The sequence below is a fragment of the Simochromis diagramma genome, unplaced genomic scaffold (genome assembly GCF_900408965.1).
Source record: "Simochromis diagramma unplaced genomic scaffold, fSimDia1.1 OVJJ01000159.1, whole genome shotgun sequence".
NCBI lineage: Eukaryota > Metazoa > Chordata > Actinopteri > Cichliformes > Cichlidae > Simochromis > Simochromis diagramma.
The window spans coordinates 4,206,439-4,222,358 of NW_024387197.1; positions in this window are offsets into that span (position 1 = coordinate 4,206,439).

Here is a 15,920-nt window from a genome sequence, read left to right on the forward strand (position 1 = left end):
CTCTGTTCTGCTTTACTATAGATATTCATTCTCTGCTACTTCAAGCTTATGCTCTGCTACAAGAGTGTCAAACAGAAAGGCCCCAGGCTCAGAATTATCCCAGCAAAGACTCTAATCTGGCCCACTGGATGTCTTGTGGGCATGCATTTTGGACTTTCAACTCTAACAACCACCCCCACAGCCTTCATTTAATTTATTTATTTTTTTACAAAGTATTCAGAGTAAAATAAATAAAATAGGATATTTTCTGTGAACTAATAAAAACCTTCTGCTTTATAATTACAGGAGACTTTAGGAGCAATGAGTTACCAGAAGTTTTTTTTCATAACTTTACACATTAATTTCTTACAATTTAAGGCCAAAGAGTTGTGGTGACAGATTTCTTTCATTAACCACAGCAGCAAATCGCACTTCTTTTTCTTATATTGAGATATCGCAGAGATTAAATGTGCAGTTAAACTACTTCACATCGACAGAAACAGGAGTTTCACCAGTATGGCTCACTAAAGATCAAAGTGGCACGTATATGAACCCACAATGACGTCCAACCATGAATACATGTAGTTTCCAGTGTTGCTACACTTTCCTAAGGACTAAATTAGCTTTTCCTGACTTTGTTGGCTTCTGATTAATTTACAAAACCAAACATGGATATTTGTGTTTCCATGTTCTATCTGAGGTCTCTAAAAATAATAACATCTCCTCTAAATATCTTTTGCAAAGCTAAAGGGATTTTCTGTATTTTTATCTTCCTTCTATTTTACTAGAGTAAAGGTTAAATCCACTGAAACTTTAGAACTACTACGAACACACACAAAACATAAAGGAAGCTGAATAAAACACAATGGAAATAGAAAGAAACAAAATCTCACAAAACACTAAACACTGTTTCCTACTAGCTGTTTAGCTGTTTACTGTTAGCTTGTCATTTCAGCAGCTCTTTCATCACGTTATTGTCTCTCCAAAAACACTTGAGTTGTATTTTGGGAGTTTATTGTGAGCATTTTTTTTTAAATTTCTGTTCAGTTTTGTTTGCTTTTGCAGCATTTTTCTTGTTTTATGGTGTTTTATTAAGTTGCGATGCGTTTGACCACCGCATTTTACTCTCCCATGAAACATCTCAAGACTAGTATTGAGGTCATTACTCAAAAAACAAATGTACTACTCATTCTCTCACCCCAACCAGTCGCAGCAGATGGCCCCGCCCCTCCCTGAGCCTGGTTCTGCTGGAGGTTTCTTCCTGTTAAAAGGGAGTTTTTTATTCCCACTGTAGCTTCCTCATAGGGGGTCATATGATTGTTGTTTTTTTTCTTCTCTGTATGTATTATTATAGGGTCTACCTTATATGAAGCGCCTTGAGGTGACCGTTGTTGTGATTTAGCACTATATAAATAAAATTGAATTGAACTGAAATTAATTACTTGTTATTATTTTTTTACTGTAATCTATTGTTTAGTTGCTTCTCTCTTGTTAGATAATTCTTTAATATTGCATGATGCCTTTTCAGGTAACAACATGTTAAACCTGTTAAACAGGTTTTTTTCTACATAATATGCATGTAATTTGAGAACACAAATAACAGTGTAATTATTCAGTAATAAATGTAATCTGATTACTTAATTTAAAGAGGAAAATGCATTGCATTACTGCAATAAAGACAGCCGTGAGAGAGCAGGGACCTTCTGACTCTGGTGACCTCTGGAGACGCTAGACTCTCACAGCTAGCTTTATCTGCAGCAGCTCCAACCTTCTCAGACACTGATGATTCAGTATTAATAATGCATTATTTCATAATGCATCAGTCACAGGAGCTGACTTTTTGCAAAAAAAAAAGAAAAGAAAAAAAGTACTGTGGATATTTCGATTTAGTTACTTATCTGGATACTTCTTTAGTAAAGTAAGGATTTCAAGTATTTATGCTGCATTTTTATGTAAGTGGGAGTATTTTATATCATGTGGGACAACCTCACTGCTAAGCCTGAATCTTTGGATTAGTTTGAGATTTTTTCCCACAGAAAGTGAAAACGAGTTTAAAGCTGCAGGAAGCTGAGTGCAATAGCTGACCAGTGGGTGGTTATTGCCAGTATCAAGTGAGTCAAGCTTGTTTGTAAAAACCAGCATGAAGCAGCAGGCAGACTGCTGGCATCCAAACATCGTTCCATTTGGTTGGAACGATGGTAGGAATGCCTCCGTTCTGCTAATATCTCTACAATAGCAAATAAACGAGTAAAATATAGAAGGAAAATGAAGATTTTAATCTGAAATTTTAAATAGCACTTTCCACCAGTATCATTAAAACATGAAGTCAGGGAGCATCTCTGGGAAGATTGGCTTTGGTTCCTCCTACAGAAGGCTTTATAACAGGGAGCACTGAAGCTTTTCTTAAGGCTCATCTATGTTTAGGTCCACCGCCTCACGTAAACCCTACACTGATTTTATCTGTATGTTATTCTGTTCTTTTACTTTTTTGGTGTGGTGCCAAGTCAAAGAAATACAGCACACATTAATGGTGTCTGTGGGCGGCATATTTGTAGGGTTTCATGTCATAGTGGTGCTCACTTTTAATGCTTTAAACAAGAGCTTCAGTCTCAATTGGAAATGTCATTCTCCATTCTGGGTGCTAATCCTTTTAAGCTGTCCTAGTCTCCTCGTGGCACCAATGGACACACTGAGCACAACTTCAAATACATACAGTGTAACATAAACATGTGAGGAGCATATTCATGTGTACTAACAGACACACGGTGAGCTAAAAAGCCTCACTGTCGCCAACTTGGAAGGTAGCTTACATGGCCCTGATAATGCAGCACAGTGGGGAAGCATCGGTAAGGTTAAGAACAACAGCAACTCATCATTTTCTGATGATAGAGAGCGAGAGTGTTTTAGTGCAGAAAGAGCCTTGTGAGAGAGTGGTTACGAAAGCAGTGCTAAAAGCAGCAATTTGGGCCTGTATTACACAGATTACTGCATCTCGCTACAATCCCCTTTGAAGACAAAGTCAAACTGCTTCAACCCCTGTCACATTATTTTATTGTTGTGGCTTTTCCAGACTTATAGGCCCGCAGATATACTGCAGTTTGTCTGCTTGCTCAGAAACATAGCCGGAGATTGGAAGAAAGGTAAGAGCAATCTCCCAGAGTCTCCCCATCAGTTGAAATAAGCCTTCAGTGGGGATCAATGCCACTAAGATGACAGGGCTTTATTTTCACTGATATGACTCACTGAAATGTGACAGCAAAAAATCTAAACTGTTTATGTTCTGGGAGTTTTCAAGTGGTGGGCGGGGGTTATATCTCAGGATATATAAAAAAAAATGAAGCCTGAGATGAACATCAACATTGGACATTTTACAGCATGTCATTATTTATTTAACAGAAACTAAGCCAAACTGCAGAAGCAGGCAAAAAAAACAAGTACACCCCATGATTGCCATAAATACCTCGGGAACTTTGGCCCATTTTTCTTTGCAACGCCGCTTCAGTTCCTTCAGGATGTGGCCCTTTGGCTTTGAGGCCATTAGATTATGTACAGCGCCTTTAAGGTCCTCCGACAACATTTTAATCAGGTTGAGGTCTGGACTTTGGGCTATTGTGAAACATTAACTCTTTTCTTTTTCACCCATTCTCTTGAACCTTTGCTAGTGTGTTTGGGATCATTGTCCAGTTGCGTCACCATATTGTACCACCACCATACCTGACAGTTGGTAGTATTCTTAGGTTTGAAAGCCTCACTTTTATTCGTTTAAACATACCTCCTGTCATTGAGTCCAGTAGCTCAATCTTTATCTTGTCTGACCATAAAACCTTTTTCCAAAAGGCATTTGGCTCGTCCATGTGGGCAGCTGCAAATTTCAGTTGAGCTTGAAGGTGTTTATTCTGGAGCATCAACTTCTTTCTTGGTCGACAGCCTCTCAGTCCATGTCGATGTAAAACTGGCTCGCTGGTGTTCCAGCAGTTTCCAGTTCATGGCGCGATTGAGCCTTGGTGGTGAGCATCCAATTTCCTCTCTATGTGGGTGAAAGTTTGGGTCTTCCCCCAGACAAAGCTGTGACACATCCATATAAAATGACTCTAAGAGACCTTCCCACCTAGAGTTCACTGAACTTTCCCATTGCGCTGAGTATTGGTCAGTTAATAAATGCCTGCAGGCTGGTAAAGAAAAACTACCAGGTGTGGTCAATAATGATCACTAACAAGAACTAATAGGCCTCAGCCTTGTCAAGTTAAAAGATCTTTTAGAACCTTCCACAACACTTAGTAAAAATATATAAATTTGAGCCTGTATGTACAATTTTGACCCTGTGTGGATTCAAGAAAAGTAAAACACCGAATTCTGTATTTTTTTTAAAGTCATTGCAGATGTATGCTATCCAATCACTCTGCCTGGAAAACCCCCAAATTGCCATGACATTAATGCCCACAATGAGTGTATCTTCTGACCACAACTGTAGCTACAGACAAAGCGTGACAGAAAGTGTTGTGGGGGGAGGGGAGGTATTATTAGCAGGAAGGAAATAGAGAACCCTGAGATTTAGTTACATGCAACTTGAGAACACTGAGAGAGAATGAAGCAGAAAGAAACAAGATATCAGGGTTAAAGCAGAGTATGGAGGGTGGAGTGCATGATGGTAGGTCGATTCTTATTCAAGAGAAGGAAAATAATTCTTCAAAAGAGAAGAAACTAGAAAAAGAAAAAATCAAAATGTGAAAGTTTCATGGCTAGCAAGTAAACTTAAAAGAAAAGGGGAGATAGAAAATTAAAGGATGATAAGCAGAGCAAGAAAAAATAAAGTGGAATATAAAAACAGAGGGTGGAGTGTGCAGTCGGGAGGCAGATGAATGAGTCATAACTCAGCTTCATTAGCGACTATGTCTCTTGACCTATCGACATCCACATCGCACCATGTAATCTTTGCACATCGATCCACTGACCTCCTGAGCTGCAGGGTTGTTACTGCTCCTCATTGTTTTACCTTCTGCGCTCCTATATATTCGTAAAGCACTCCCGGGCCGCATCTCAGCTTCAAACCCCCCTCTCTACCATTAATATTGAACTTCCACAAACAAATACAAAGGTCAGGATTTGTTTATGCATCCGGCAGGACTGTAGAGCACATATATTCAGCAGGACAGCCAAATGTCAACGTAAAGATGCTGAATGTGTAAAATCAAGATACAGCAGGCTTAAAACTCACTTTTCTTAAGAGGGGATCTTTAAAAATCATTCTGCTGTGAGGATTGTGATTAACTGATGGTTTCTTGTAAACCTAATGAAGTTTTTATCATAAGTTTATTCATTTACAAATGAGCTACAGGTCTATGCATCATTACTATACTGGAATAATTTAAAGAACAGACACCGTTTGGCAGGTTAAAAACATATAAATGGAAGCTTTTGGTTTTTGTATGTTTGTTGTTTGTATCTGAACATTTACGACTCTTAAAAAAACAATTTGTAAACATGAAAAAGTATTTAAAAAAATGGACTAGATCTATTAGAGAGGTGACTATAGCGCTACTACTCTTTGTTGCTGTGTATTTGTGTAAGTGCCAAAAAAATAAAATAAAATAGCGTCCCTGCTGAGAAAGAAAACAGGTTTTACCCAAATGGTCCAAATGGATTCTTAAATAGTGCTTTTCTACTCTTCTGGAGTACTCAAAGCACGTTATACAACATGCCACACACTATCACTTTCTTCTATGCTTTTAAGTGCTCACTAACACTAACATTCACACACAATGATACTCTGATGGATGCATCGGAGAGCAACTTGGGGTTAGTATCTTCCAAGGATACAGGGCGAGCCAGGGATTGTAGCACTAACCTTCCAATCAGTAGATGCTCTTCCTCCTGAGCTTAATTACAAAACATCTATTTAAAAAAAGTATTTATATTTATAAGTTTGATTTTTCTCACCACAGGATAGTGGCAGAGCTATAGCACGGTGACCTGTGTTCATAGGCGGTGCATTCTGGAAGCGCCGCTGAGTCCATGCAGTGATTTCTATGGCAAAATCATGCCTGTTTTTAATGCAGCGCTAACTTATGGCTTAAAAATCACAGGCATCTGGGACTGATTTTCAACCTTGTCCCAGATACTCTGAATCTTTTGATGATATTATGAGCTGTGGGTGATGAGACTTTCAAAATGAAGTACATTTTCCTGAAATTATTCCACATATGTGAATGCATGTTTTTGCAGATTGGTGAACATCTGCCCATCTTTACCTGAGTCCTGCCTCTCTAAGATGCTCTTTTTACAACCAAACTGTCCTTATTACAAATAACATATGGATTTAAGATATTTTCAAATCACTGCCTTCCATTTTTATTTGCAACTCAGAATTTTGAATACAGATTTTAAAAAGATCAGATCCACGGTGTACCTGAAATAAAGAGAATCAGTTCTTCTGGTGCTCTTCCATCCTACAATCCAGTACTTATAAAATTATGCAATGTAGTGTCATTTGTGGTAAATCAATAGCGATATACATGCAGCAGAATGCCACATCACAAACATTTTAGGATAATATCAAAAGTCTTTTCTGTTGATTAAAAGGAAATGTAAAAATGCTGAAAAAGAACTCTCAGGTCTTATTGAAAAGACTCTTATAGGATTATGACAATACAGCATTCTTCATGAAGCGGATACGTGAATGCAGCGTTGCCAGGAAAGCATTTTCTATGGCTATTTTATACATAAAAGAATCTATCCACTTGCATATTACAGAACAAATGTATTATTTAGAGTGCAATATATTTTCCAGATATTGTCATATTTATTTGACAGAGCTACATTAATAATGAATATTGTGATTCGGCAGTTAGAAAGGAGGAAAGCTCTCTTTGAAAAGATGGGTAGGCTTTGTTTGTCTGTAAAGAAGACATATCACAGCTGTCTTCTCAGACATCCTGCTCCCTGGAGCATTCTTATTTACGCTGTAGTTTGCTCCCAGCAAGGAACATACGGATTCAGTCTGGCAGAATGGTACTTGTCTACAGCTGAGTGGGAGAATTGTCCTGCTTCTGAATCAATGACCAATTCAATTTCATGCACCATGCTGACATTTAACCAACAGAGCCGGAAAGGTTAATGGAATTCCATATGTACGCACAGACGGCTTGTACAGTGGCTGATTGTATCACACTGCTACTTAGCAGAAAAGCCAAACTAAAGGGAGAAAATCCTCCTCCAGCTAAGCCTTGTATCAGCATATTCTCACACGGGCCCAGGATCGGAGTGCGTCAGATTAGCGTCTTTGTCTGTCAGACACCTACCTTTTCACCCTGTGCTGTCTCTCTGATTGTCATTCCTCTCCTGACTCTCTGTTGCTTTTTGTCCTGTTCATCACTTTCCTTCATCTTTTGTCTTCAGCGTGTTTTTCTTTTCTGCAGCGTATTTGTTTCCTTGCCCACTTTTTGTTTGTCTGTCTGGTTCCATATCAGCCTGTTCTTGTGCTCAATCTATCTGTCTGCCATCTCTTTGTGCTTCCCATTCTGTCATATCTGTGCAGCAGCACAGGAAGACATAACACCCACCCTATTATAATCTAATCATTCCAGTGACCTCCGCCTTTACTTTCATCCTCTCAGCTTCTGTTTTACTTCCACCAAGATTTAAAGTCTCAATAAAGTGACAGAGTTGTTGCACCTGGTGTTGTTTCAGATCTGGCTAAAATCATCATATGCAGATGGAAGCAGTGTTCGCAGCCAAATCCCCAGTCACCACAGTGATGAGAGCTGGGTGGACACCGGGTCCTGACTACTGTAATGCAGCTGGACAGCTTTTACAAAAACACAATTACCCAAACACAAGGGAGGGGTGCACTGCTGCCCTGATCCAACTGACTGGCTGGAGAGTAGAGTGGACTCAGCCAGTATGTGCAGAGGAGCACCAACACATGGGACACACACAGTAGGGAAGCTGGACTGAGGTGAACATACAAATAGAGGAAGCACATTTCAAAGGTTACATGGGGAAAAAAAGGCCAACAAATCAGGGTGCACGCTAAAAAGGAGATTCACAGCATGCGACGCGGGACACGGAGCAGGAAATGCATAACACGCAAGAAAGGATTCATAGCAGACGAGCTGATTCACAAGGTACAAGTACAGATTTACTGCTTGACAGAACGACAAAAATAAGAACAAGGGGAGTGATACTACTTTTTCTAAGGCTTAACACTGACCCAACTGCACATTGTCTGGCCAGCGATGTAATATTATATCATTCATCACGACAGGAAGAGCACCAAAGCAGTCAAGTAAAAGTATAATTTCATTACAGTTCACACAAATATCCCTTGTTTAAGTGTTAAGTGTTATACACTGTATAACTTTGGGAAGTTTAAAACAGTTAAAAACTTTAAAAAACAAATGAGATGCATGTGATAGTGATACAAAAACAGTGAGTGCTTTTAGATGTGATAATAATAAAATGTTGTTGCTAATATTTTAGTAAACTGATATGTCAAACTTGTAAACAGTTGCCATTCACATTAACTGCATTCTTCACTAATGGCAACTGATAGTAGCTGCTAACAGTTTAAGGTAATATAAGAACTGGATACACTTAAGCTGATGTTCAGCAGTTGCTATCTTTGGGCTCCATATACTTTAATATCACAATCCCTGCACAAGTACTTAAAACACAGCCTTTCAAACTGGATCTGCCACAGGAAAAAAAGTTAGCAGTGTAGACTGAAAAAACTTCTGTTACACCACAGTATTAGGCAGAATTGAATTTATTGATTTCTAAATAACATTTCAACTTTACCTCTCTCCTACACTCACTTGTTATGACTTTCTCTCCCACACATGTGACCTTTAAGTTTTGTGCTCACACTCACATTCTGCTTCTCTCCCCCTCTCTCTTGAAAAATGTGGTAAAATAATTTTAAAAATATAATATAATTAAATTAAGCCTTTATTCTGGTTTGAATCTCCTCAGGATAAAGACTGCAGAGCCAGTTAGTCTGATTTTGACTCTCAGCTGTGACAGACTGACTGCCAGATTGGTACCCAGTCCTGGTATGAAATGAGCACAAAGCCTAAATTTTTATCAATAAGTTTTAACATCATTGGTTCTGCAGTCATTATTAGATTCTCATGCATTTCTTGATTACCTACAGTCAATGCTGACAATACTTTTGCATGCAAGGGCAAAAGCACAAGCAATCTGGATAAACCTGTAGTGAAAGTGCATCATACACAGGTGGAGACATCCAGAGTTCTGCAGTCCTAGTCCTACTTTTTAGAGCAAATTACATTTTATATTTAGAGCAAACATGAGTTAGTGGCTATTAGTTATCATTAGCTAGCTGATTGTTTAGCTCTGAGTGGATTCATAAAGCTTATTGATTAGGGTTTTCAGAACAGTGTTGCTCCTGTTTGTTAGTCAATGTTCACTTTTGCACAGCAAATGTGCAAAAACAGAGTACAACTGGCAGGAGTAGAGATAAAGTGTCAGATCATTAAATGATATCAATACGAGTGGTTGTGCAGTTAAAATCTTATTGATACCCAGCCATACTACAAACATACAATAATTTAATCTGCCAGAATGAGAGATCAGTTATCACTTTTTCTTTTTGTAGTTTTTAGTTTAGTAGAAGCTAACTGACAGGCCTTTAAAATTGGCTTATAATCAGCTAAACCTTGTAAAGTCCTGCTGAATTTACTGTGTTTGAATTGATGGAAGATCAGTGTGCACTCTGTAAAGGCATTATCTTTATAGTGTCATTAAAGGCAGCAGCTGATTAGTTTAACAAACATTTGTGAAGCATCAGCTTGAGCTGGAAATGCACAGGGCATAACAAACAACCATTCCCTGCCACACCTTCAGAGAACATAACCAACGGGTCTGGTTCACAGGGTGGAGGACTAAGCAGAGAAATCCAGATCCTCAACTCCTCAGCCTCCTTCTTAAGATTAGGCTGGACAAAAGCCTGACCTAAGAGGCACCGAGGAGGCATGCTAGTCAGCCTCCATTCAATGTGGAGTAATAGTGACTGTACACCGAACCCCTACCAAATCCCTCTCTCCAAGGCTGAGCCCAGGGATGCTACAGATTAAGCTAATTTTGGCCATTTATATCTTTCTGTTGCTCTCTGGAGCTCATGGCCAAAGGTGAGAGTGGGAACAGAGACTGAGAGCTTTGCTTTCACCACAATAGACTGGTGCAGCATCCTGTATCACTTCATCAATCCATCCTCCATTCTACGGGTCCACTGTCCCGTAACTCATGAACAAGATCCCAAGATATTACAACTCCTCCACTTGGGGCAGCAACTATTTGAGGAACAGGAGGGGGTACTCCACCCTTTTCTGGCTGAGAATAACAACCAAAGACTTTGAGGTGCTAATTGTCGTTCTCGCTGCTTCATACTTGACAAGTATGGATGTCATGGCTTGAGGACGTAAACAGGACAGCAACATCCACAAAAAAAGAAGAGAGGGGGAATACCAATGCTGCCAAACCAAAGACCCACTTTTGTTCTATTTATTTAATGACGTTCATTTTTTATTTAGTGCCACCACTGGGTCACAATTTTAATTTGAGTAATTCTTATCTGTAAAATTATTACCACTACCGTGCTTTGTTGGTAATTTAATTCACACCTGAACAGTGCAGCAGTTTTTTCTAGCAGAGACAGACTAAAACATCCTGCAGAACATCTGCATCTGTTGTTGTGTGGGTTCTCTGCAAGTGGGATCTATACTTATCAAAGACAGTATTGAAGATGAGTACTTCCACTTAGTAAAATCACACCAGAACCAAAAAATATCTAACACTGTGTCCGATGTTCTCTCAGCTTAATAACATTACATCAGGGTCAGATTCACATATTCTCTCAGTTTTGGGGTGGGACATCTACTATTTGGATCAAACAACTGTTGCTACAGTTGACATAAGCATGCTAGGACTATAATTATGGTTTAGGTCAAAGCATGCTGTGCCAAAGTGCTGCATCACAGAGTTAGTTGTCTGACATTACATTTGCTGAAGGTGACCAAAGGTGGCTGCCCACTCTAAAGTGGAAAGGCGTTTTGGATTAGCGGCCAGTCAAGCGATGGGGGTTTTATTACTTGCAGAAACTATACTATATTATTCCAATAACTTCATTAATCAATCATTCCACATTCTAAAATAGGTCTGAGAGGCAGCAGAGATAACACTGTATCTTTTTAGTTCAAATTTATGACAGTTACTGAGATAAGAATTGCTATGGTGAGTGTTATCTCAGACCGCAGCTCCCCTTCTGTAAAATGCCACCATGAGTTAGAACATTTTCCTTCTACGTGCACAGCTTGTTCTGCTGCTTGTCTTCGTCTTACGTCAGGTTTGAAATGTTTTGTTTACTTCAGTTGTGATTGTTGCATACATACATACATACATACATACATATATATATATATATATATATATATATATATATATATATATATATATATATATATATATATATATATATACAGCTCAAAAAAACAAAATACAGCAACACCGTGAAAACTTCAAAAATCATGGTGGATATCTATCCTGATGTGGACTGGGTAATGTGTTAGGAGTGAAAGGATGCTACATCGTTGGATGGGAATGAAAATGATGAACCTACAGAGAACTAAATTCAACGACACACCAAGAAAAAAGTCGGGAAATCACTCAGCAGGCTAGTCCATTTTGCTGAAATTTAACTGCAGCAACTCAAAATGATACTCAGTAGTTTTATAAGGTCCACCTGCCTGTATATATCGCTGACAACATGCGTGCTCAGTGTCTCCTCTTAGAGCTGGACCAGAGAATCACTGAGCTCCTGAAGTCTGAGGTGGAACCTGCTGATGTCGGATTGGCTGAATCACAGCATCCCAGAGGTGCTCTGCTGGTTTGAGGTCTGACAAGTGTGGGGACCAATTAGTGGTATCAAGTCCTTCATCCTCCCTACATACCCCTACCACACTAGGCCAGGAAGAAGCCAGGACCCACTACACCAGTGTAGGATCTGAGAATGAGTTTATCCCAATACCTAATGGCAGCCAGGGTGCCGTTGCCTATCTGTAGAAGTCTGTGTCCTCCACACCTTGCATGTCTATCACATGTGGTCAGGGTGAACCTGTGGAAAATCTGTGAAAATTGGGCACTGAGCTCTCAGACCACCCTCATAAAGTCTGTATCTGATCATTTGGTCAGAGACATTCACACCAGTGTCCTGCTGGAGGTTATTTTGTAGACCTGACAGTGCTCATCCTGTTCCTCCTTGCACAGAGGACCAGATACCTGTACCGATGATGGGTTAAGGACCTTTTACGACGCTCTCCAGTTCTCCAGAGTAACTGTCTGTCTCCTAGATTCTCCTCCATGCTCTTGAGACTGTGTTGGAAGACACAGCAAACCTTCTGACAATGACGTGTATTGGTCTGGCATCCTGGAGGAGTTGTACAACCTCTGTAGGGTCCAGGTATCACCTCATGTTGCCAGTAGTTACACTAACCCTAGCTAAATACAAAACTAGTGAAAAAACCATCAGAATGGATGAAAGTGGAAAATGTCAGTGGTCTCTATCTGTAAAAACTGTTTTGGGAGTTGCCCCTCTAGTGGACCTGTTGTAAATTTCATTAACACCAAAGCACCTGAAACTGATTAACAACCCCCTCTGCTACTTATCTAATCAATATCCCACAGGTTTAACTGACTTGATGCCGTATTTGATTAAAAAGTGTATTTTTTGGAGCAGTGTATGTTATGTTATTAGCACACCTGTGTTTACCTACTATTTCTTGCTGTGAATACTCTATATTACTCAGAAATAAGAGTAATAAGTGTGCTGCTTATGCTATAGGCATACTCCCGGTGTTCGTACACTGTTACAAAAAACATCTTAAAAAAACTGTAATATTCCCGCAGCTGGGGCGCCAAAATACTACCGTAAAATGATAGAAAATAACTTTCTCATGAAAATACAGTCATTTTCAGTAATGTAAATAGAGTCTGTTGTGCTAATTTTACATGGGATTCTGCCTTTTCCAAGTGCTCTTAGACATTAAATTAGGAACATTTTAACGTGATCAAACAATGAAATTACCTAGAAACAAGGTCAATGAATGTGGCAATATGAATCATAATACATAAATGTATAGAAATATACAGTTAACAGTTGGTTTAAATAATAATGGATTGCATGCTCTGAGACAGACTGACAGAGGTGAGGCTGCCATATCGCACCATCGGCCCCTCTGGCAATCACCAGTAGGTGAAGAGTCTTGACCACGGAAACAATACTGAGAGTGTCCGAGCCGGAGCTCGAACTTTCTGATCACAAGGCAAACTGCCAACTCTTGAGCCACGATCGCCCTAAACAGCAGTGATAATAATACTTATGTGATGTAACACAAGCTTATCATGTTATATACTTTTCCATAGCATTACATTTGAATTCAACAGTTCAATCTTTCAAATATATTTGTGAAATCATGATACATTTGAATGTATTTTAACATTAAATAGGCGACGTGGCTCAGGGGTTGGAATCGCATCTGTAACCAGCATACCGTTATCCCGGCCTCCGCCTGGTCATGTGTCGGCAGACACTTTACCAACATGTTGGCCAGAGGCCGATGGCGCGATATGGCAGCCTCGCTCTGTCAGTCTGCCCCAGGAGCGCTTGGCTACAACTGTAAGCTTTCTCCACCAGTGTGAATGTGAGAGTGAATGCTAGTGGTTATGTAAAAGCGTTGGTGCATGAAAGCGCTATATAAAATCCAATCCTATGTACAGACAAAAATCATGAAAAGTTCATAAAACTGGTAACAATGAAACATTTGAAATGTGAAATCACAGTCTATTACGTTTATGATATTCGTAGAGAACGCAAAACTGTAAATGCACAGTAAAATACTTTATAGGGTCACAGGCACCATACCCGCGACCTTGTTGTTGTTAGTTCACATTCATTGGCCGATGCTTAGCGTCATGTTATTATGTGTCCCAACATCCAATGGCATGTCACATTGTTTTCATGGCCACACCCTCACCCCAGGTGCAGAGGCCTATTTCTGTTCAGGAATGTTGTGAATACTTAGAGATTTACATTAATTGCAATTCCTACCTCTACATTTATTTTTTAAAATATATAATTAGCACAGCGTGGCCGTGCAATGTTTTATATGTTTTTTTTAGTTTTTATTCCTATTAATTATATTTTCACTTGTTACCTCTGAATTATTGAATCAGACCTAGATGACATGAAATTTTAAGCACAATTATAATTCAAATACTCCTTTAATTATTGATTATTCTCATTAATTTTCGATCATTTTATATATTTTTCCATAGTATTACATTTGGATTTAACAGATCATTCTCTCACATAACAGACAAATATTTGTGAAATTATGATTTTTACCATCTAAATATGCATATGTACAAAAAATATATTTAAAAAACAAGTAAATTGTGTTTGTAAAGTGATGTTATGTTATTTTACCTTTGACATGTAAAATCACAATCTACTTATGTAAATTTCACGATATTCTAGAAAGACAGTACAAAACTGTAAAATATACAGTAAGATACTTTTTTGGAACAATGTACCATACGAGGGAGGAAAAAAAAGAGTCAAATTCATGTACAGCTTCCTTCATTGTGTGTCATACCTCACTTTTGTCTGAGGAATTGCACGCTCTCGCTACCTCCTGTGCAATAAAACTGTTACACTTCATGGACAATAAAAAGGCTAAATCAAGGGTAAATCATGTAAATCAAGACAAAGATCAGCAAAGACCAACATCTGCCTTAAACAATAAACCACAAATCATACAAAGTTAGTGAAAGAACTCAGACAGGCTGCAAATTAATGTCAACTCATGAGCTTATATCAGCAATAACTATCTAGTTACTTCATCTTCTTCTATCTGTTTTACTGTGGATTGAAATCTGAGGTATTTTCTCCCACCTGGTGTTAGGGTTAGGGTTAGGTTCACATCTAGCATGCTATGAAAACTGATATCACAATTCAAGTCCACTTTTTTTAGTCTGATTTTTTTTAAAAAAAATCTCATGCACTGTTGGAAAACACCAACTGTCTGTGTTATATCAGTTATCTGACATACAGCTGTGCCAAGTATCACAGCATGAACAATCAAGGAAGCTTATGAAACCCAGTGTACAACAGAAAGAAAGTCACTGACCCAACCTTGAAGAAATCAGGCAGCTGAAACAAAAACTTGGTTGTTCAAGAAGAAAGGATGACGAGGGGGTGCAGCTAGATAAGAACACACAGATGGGGGAGGACAGGGTCGGAGGGCCCTTCTGTTTTTGGGAGTGCTTTTCTGTTTATACTTTATTCCATCTGTATCACGTTACAGTTTGGTGCCTATGTCGGGCCCAGAGAGGCTTAACTAAAAGAGTCAAACATGGAGAGAGGGAGAGGCCCAGCAGGGAATGGTCACAAAAGATTTACTTCAGCCCTGTCCAGAAACCAGTTCTTCAAGCAAGAACAATACAGCCAGTAGAAAAAGAAACTGAGCGAGATAGGCAGGGCCAGGTTGGGAGGGAGTGCTGAGGATTGATGACACAGTAAGGAGAAATATAAAGAGGAGAAAGAAAGGTAAGGAGTCCCAGAGTTCAGTCTTGGGGGAGGGGGATGGGGATCCTGTGGCTGGTGCTGGCTTCAAAGAGTTTTGAAATTGAAAAGGCGAATTGAGAGGAGGATGGGATGAGAAGGAGGGAGTGAAGGAGGGAAGCCAAGAAGAGAGAAGATGGGAATAAAGGGAGAGACAAAGGAGGGGGAAGAAAGGTGAGGTTCCCCAAGGAGGACTTCTGCATATGAATGTGGAATTGGAAACAGAGTGGCAGGTCACTGCTCAGCACTGGAGCTAATGCTACTATCTGACTATAAGAGTGATCTCTCTTCTCCTTCTCTCTTC